This window comes from Sinocyclocheilus anshuiensis, unplaced genomic scaffold (assembly GCF_001515605.1).
Source record: "Sinocyclocheilus anshuiensis isolate Anshui unplaced genomic scaffold, SAMN03320099.WGS_v1.1 scaffold838, whole genome shotgun sequence".
Taxonomy (NCBI): Eukaryota; Metazoa; Chordata; class Actinopteri; order Cypriniformes; family Cyprinidae; genus Sinocyclocheilus; species Sinocyclocheilus anshuiensis.
The window spans coordinates 295,253-302,400 of NW_015539915.1; the positions used below are offsets into that span (position 1 = coordinate 295,253).

General features: G+C 35.7%; 1 protein-coding gene across 2 annotated transcripts in view; it reads left to right on the forward strand.

Annotated features, from left to right (window-relative positions):
- The window catches only part of LOC107686417 (spermatid perinuclear RNA-binding protein-like), a 118,704-nt gene that overhangs the window by 41,643 nt on the left and 69,913 nt on the right, over nucleotides 1-7,148 (forward strand). For both annotated transcript variants that reach the window (XM_016483392.1, XM_016483393.1), the window contains exon 2: nucleotides 412-478. The gene's annotated coding sequence lies outside the window, so the exon portion shown is untranslated. The remainder of the gene's footprint in view (nucleotides 1-411; nucleotides 479-7,148) is intronic.

Genomic DNA, 7,148 nt, shown 5'->3' on the forward strand with positions numbered 1-7,148 from the left:
TAATGTTTTTAATTTAACAGTATATATTAATAAAATAATGTATTTTTATATTATAATAAAATATATTAATAAAATAAACTTTATTTCAATTAATCATATACATGTCAAATTTTTACTGTTAAAATAAAAGATTATTTGTAAAATTATATATATATATATATATATTGTCTTTTATTTTATCTGTAAAAACAACTTTCTTTTTACCAGTTATGACTGAACATTTTAAATTACTTCATAATAACAGAAATACCTGTTTATTATCTGTGACTTATAATGTGGAGATACCCTTCAAAATGTATTTGTGACAATGTATTGCAAAGATTTTCACGAATGCAGCACTTTTGTGTCTTGTCTGTGTTTGTGTTATTCTTCTTCAGTGAGGTTTGAATAAATGGTCTTCTCTTTCTGCAGGTCCAGATACGACAGCGTCTGTGCTCCGTGAGAAGGTCTGGACAGGAGCAGGACGTAAGCGCTGACGGTACGTGACCCCTCTCTCTTGACCTCTCAAACAAGGCTTTCCTGAGTGGGTCAGGCTCATAAATCAGCCGTCCTCCGGACCACCGCACCATTCTCGCATCTGTTCGCTCAGGTTTATTTTGAGGACATGCTTTATGGGTGTGGAGCACAGAAACTCTTCCCCCACTGCTTCTTTTGTGTGTGTGAGATTGATTATACTTGGTAGTTGGGGGTGTGCGATATGACGATTTTTGATCGTGGTCGATTAAAATGTCTCCACGATCTGCTTTTGAAGAAATAACGTTGTTTCGTGCTACAGCGCACATTCTATCAGCTACAGTTCTGGCGCCTCCCTCCGTCTCAGTATGATCTACAACGCCACATGCATTTTTTAAATGTAGCCATATTGTTGTATAATCACAATCTTGCAGCCCTACCAGATTGTGTTACCCCAGAACAGTTTTCGGGACGTTCTCAGATTGTTCTGTTCTGATGGGTTACAGATGTGAGTCTCAGCATTGCTCATGATCTACAGCTGAATCCTATACAGACTACTGGTGAAGTAATCACACAGCTTTATGTCTGCACAGGGATGGCTCATTCTCAAGCATCCACTGACACAGGAAAGGCCTATTTATCACACCTACTAAGTTGTGATTGTGAAGTGAAGGGCCTTGAGCAAAAAATAAGCAAGTAATGCTTGTGGGTAGCATTGATCTTGTCTTGGCCTGGGCAGAAATGGCCACACAGAGTCACACACACTCACACGCTGACACATACTCACACACAGTCACACACACTGACACACTCACACATACTCACACACACTCACACACACTGACACACTCACACATGCTCACACACACTCACACACACTGACACACTCACACATACTCACACACACTCACACATGCTCACACACAGTCACACACACTCACACGCTGACACATACTCACACACACTCACACATACTCACACACACTCACACATGCTCACACACAGTCACACACACTCACACGCTGACACATACTCACACACACTCACACATACTCACACACACTCACACACACTCACACACTCACACATACACACACTCACACGCTCACACATACTCACACATACTCACACACGCTCACACATACTCACACACACTCACACACACTGACACACTCACACACAGTCACAAACACTCACACGCTGACACACACTCACACACACTCACACACACTGACACACTCACACATACTCACACACGCTCACACATACTCACACACTCACACACACTGACACACTCACACACGATCACACACAGTCACACACACTCACACGCTGACACACACTCACACGCTGACACACACTCACACGCTGACACACACTCACACGCTGACACACACTCACACGCTGACACACACTCACACGCTGACACACACTCACACGCTGACACACACTCACACGCTGACACACACTCACACGCTGACACACACTCACACGCTGACACACACTCACACGCTGACACACACTCACACGCTGACACACACTCACACGCTGACACACACTCACACGCTGACACACACTCACACGCTGACACACACTCACACGCTGACACACACTCACACGCTGACACACACTCACACGCTGACACACACTCACACACACTCACACGCTGACACATACTCACACACACTCACACACACTGACACACTCACACACACTCACACGCTGACACACGCACACACGCTGACACACGCTCACACACTCACACACACTCTCACACACACTCACACATGCTGTCACGCTCACACACGCTCACACACACTCACACGCTGACACACACTCACACACACACTCACACACACTAGCACGCTGACACACATGCTCACGGAGCGGCCAATCCACGTGAGTGTATTCCCAGGCTGCCTCTCATATTCCTGCGCGCTCATCTCTTTCCATCAAACACACACACACACACACACACACACACACACTCTCTCTCTCACTTTCGCCGCAGTGTCCTTGAGAATCCAGTGACTTTGTCAGCCAGCGCCTCTATCTCTGTGGTTTCACTACATCTGACATTTCAGCGTTAATTGTTAGTCCTGCATTTGTAACAGACTAACGTTGATTTATTCTCCACACACTTTTAGTCGCCAATTAAAATATTCATTACCTCTTTGAAACATTAAGTAAGCTAAATCCTTGAATATCTTTATTTCTGTTACAGATTCATTTATTATTATGATTATTATTATTAAAAATACTAGTAATTATGTAGTAGTAGTAGTAGTAGTAGTTATAATAATATAACAAAACTGTAATGTATTATTTTATTACTATATTATAAATAATAAAACTAAAATAATTAAAATTATTATTATTATTATTATTATTATTATTAAAAATACTAGTTATTATTATAGTGTAGTAGTAGTAGTAGTAGTAATAATAATATAACAAAACTGTAATGTATTATTTTATTACTATAATATAAATAATAAAACTAAAATAGTTAAAAGTATTATTATTATAAAAAAATAGTAGTTATTATTACAATGTAGTAGTAGTAGTGGTAATAATATAACAAAAGTAATGTATTTTGTATTACTTAGTTAACAAAATAAAAAACATTTGTATTTTTAAATAAATGTTAATATAGCAATAAAATAATTATACATTACAGTTAATTTTTATTTTTATTATTATTATTATCATTTAAAATAAAGTCAATATAGTTGTAGCAATAATAATAATAATAATATAACATAACAGTAATGTATTGTTTTTATTACAATATTAAAATGTAAAATGTAAAACAAATAATTAAAGAACAAAAGTGTTACAAATTATTTTTAATATAGCAATAAAACAATTATACATTACAGCTCAGTATTATTATTATTATTATCATTTATTATTTAAGCAATATAATAATAATAATAATAATAATAATAATAATAATAATAATATAGAAGACAATAAAACAATAAAAGGTTTATTGTTATAATAATAACATATAATGTTTTTTCCCTTATATAAATTGTCATAATATAACAGGGACCCTACTTTATACTTTAGGTGATGATCAAGTGTTGAAGTACCTTATGTTAGAATTAATTTTATTTATATGTGCAGTAGTATAATGTAGTATATTCATATATTTTCCTGTTTCACAGTATCCTTATTTTTGTGTCGTTTTTCCAAATCTGCTTCTAATCAGAAATGGCCATCTGACGTTTGACATCAATTCCTTGGAGCCTCTCTCTTTCTTTGTCATTTCCTGTGAAGGAGTTTGTGCTACTGTGTTTCTTTGTGTAGTCTTTGTTCTCTGCCAGGCTTTGCTATTCCCGCCTCATATCTGTTTTCATCATTTTCAGATGTGTTGTGGACCGGGCTGAATAGGTCTGTCTTGAAAGGGTTGTTCAGTGGAAGACATAAACATGAGAGAGCTGCTTGAATTTCTGATTAACACTCTGTCTGCCGCTGGGACTGAGGAGTCAGCGACCGCGGCTGATGAATACAGATAAACACTCATACTCCAGAGATGTTAGCCATAACTAAACTATACAGTGAGATGCAACACCAAAACCAAGTGCGTGGCATTAAGCAGTTTCATGCGGTCTTTAATCTCTGTGTGTTGTTGTGTCAGCGGTCAGACGTGCCTCTGTCTGTAATAAAGCATCTCAATTCTCAGCCTCTCACTGCAATAAGAGCTGCTCCATCTGTCCGTCTCTCTCTCTCTCGCTGCTCCTGTCTTGCATTCGTCGCTCTCTGGGAATCAGGGAGCTGCTGCTGGAGGGATGTAGCCATGACGACAATTCCCGCGGGATGAGCCGGCACAGAGCCTCACTTTTTCTTGCCCATCTTGCCGTGCAATCTCTCTCTTTTTCCCCCTTTCTGTCTTTTTTTTTCTTTCAGTGTTTCAGTATCTTATAACTACTGTTCAAACTGGTGCTTTTCGGGGTAACACAAGTTCACATTAATTTTTTTGTCAGGCCAGCAAGAACAGAAAAAAATAATAAATAAATAATGAATATAAAAATATCCAATTAAAAATATAAAATAAAAATGCTGATAAATTATTATAAATGGAAAAAAATATTGGTGTATTTGTGTACTAGCTTGGCCAGTAGTTATAAACATAAACAAATGAATGAATTAATAAATTAATTAATAAATAAATGTATAAATAATTAATTAAACAAACAAACAAATAAAAAGAAATAAGAAAAGAGTCATACAAAACTAATAAAGAAAAGTAATTAAATAATTAAATTAAGAATAAAATGAAGAAAATGTTTAAAACTGCAGCAAAGATTATAAATACAAATTAAATTAAAATGAAAAACAAATATAAAAATATTTAATAATAATTCTAAATGGAATTAAGAACAGTGAGAAACTAAGTAAAAAAAAATGAAATAATTAAATGAAAAATTAAATGAGAAAAAGCTTAAAAATTAAAAATACCATTTAAAAACTAAAGTAAAGATATATATATATATATATAAAAATAAAATAAATAAAATTACAAATATCAATGAATAATTATAAGTGGAAATAAATAAAGAACAATGCAAAAGTATGTAATCAAACAATAATTAAATAGATTTTATTTGAAAAAATAAATTTTATATATAAATAAAATAGGAATAAAAATCTAAACAAGTAAATAAAAGAATTAATTCAGTGAAATGTCGCATACATTGATTTATTAACATTAATTAATTTATTTATTTATTTAAAAAAGGGACAATGTACATTGATCAACATTCATGAGTGTAAATGTACCCAAATTAGCCCAAAGGCATGTTTTCATTGGTAGTCCCTTTGCCAGATGTTATTAGGTGTAAAAACTGGAGAAAAGAAAATAAACAAAACAGAAGAACAATAACAACAAAATAGAACCAAAAAGGATGAACAACTCTCTAAAATACAATTAAACAACAGATTATACAAAATGACAGAAAAAAGTAAATATAAAAAGCAACTTATCAAAAAAATCTAATCAAAAAATCAAAATAAACCAACATTAATGTTCACATCGCTGATTATGAAGAAGTCGTTTCTTAAAATTATACTTAAATTAATTAAACGATATGCATTCTCTAATTGATTGTGGTATTGAGTTCCACTGATGTGATGCTCTGAATGAAAAAAACTCATGAAATTGAACATTGCATCAAGCCAAAATAGCAGAGAAAACTGGAACGAGTCATCCTGCAAACACATGGACTGAGAAAATATCTCTAAACTGTCTGATCGACGCATTCGTCTCAGAACACACTGATGCAGCTCTGAGTCGATGCGGTTAAAACGCAGGATGCTAGGTGATGAACAGTGTTGGGAAGGTTACTTTGGAAATGTAATAGGTTACAGATTACAAGTTACCCTATTCAAAATGTAATAGTAGTGTAACTTTTTCAATTACTTTATTAAAGTAATGTAACTGATTACTTTTGATTACTTTTTGATTACTTTTCTAAATTTCTAATGAATGTTTATTTGCAACTGTTAATCATTTTCAAACATTTACACCATGCAGGGTTAACCTTACAGTAGTGCTCAACACTGTTAGACTTTCAAAATCCTTCATCACTTGAATAAAGATGATCAAATTTGAACACATCCACCACAAAATCAGACTTTAGTACCACCTTTTCTAGTTACTCCCCAACACTGGTGATGAATATGTTACGAGGAGAGTGGTGTGCACTGGAAATGGCGTCAGGGGTCAAAACTGCAGCTTACACAGAGATGAACACATCCTCCTGTTTCTCCGCTGCTGTGTCTGATGGCCCCGGGGTCGCTGAACTCTGCTAGGAATTCAGCACTTTGCTGAGACAAGCCGATTTTCACATCCTCACACACAAACACACACACACACACACACACACACACACTGCTCTATCGTCATGCTACACACACACACACACTGCTCTCCCGTCATGCTACACACACACACACACACTGCTCTCCCGTCATGCTACACACACACACACACACACACACTGCTCTCCCGTCACGCTACACACACACACAAAGCTCTTAAGCCCCATATCTGTTTTCCATTCACAGTCATTGAACCTCCCAGGAGCTGCACACCTCCATAACCAAGAATGAGCTTACGTTTGTAAAGGCATACTACCAGCGCTAGACACAACATTTAATATATTTACCATGGTTTTTGTTGACCAAATCATTTTTTTGGCATTGCTTTATGATTTTTGGCATGAAAATGTTTTAGGAGAAAAATATGTGTAGGTAATTATTGCTGTTAGTTACTGCATATTGTGGTATTAGAGCATATAAATGAAAATGAACAAACATCATTCATGTGTTTAATTTAGTGATAAATTGTGTGGAAGATAGGGATGCACGATATCATCGGACCAATATCGGAATCGACCGATAATGGCTTTAAATGTAAATATCGGCATCGGCCCGATATGAAAAAATTATGCCGATATGTCTTGCCGATAAGAGGAAAGCATGTTTCTGCAAATGCATGAAATAAAATCAATAATTCTGCCAAAAATGCAGTCAAAACACAGGCACCAAGGAAGGGGTTACACACTAAAACATCAAGAATACAAAACGGACACACACTCAGTAGTGGTCGACCGATATATCGGCCGATATTTGGCATTTTTTTAAATATCGGCATCGGCCGATAAGTTTTCCTGTTTGGCCGATGC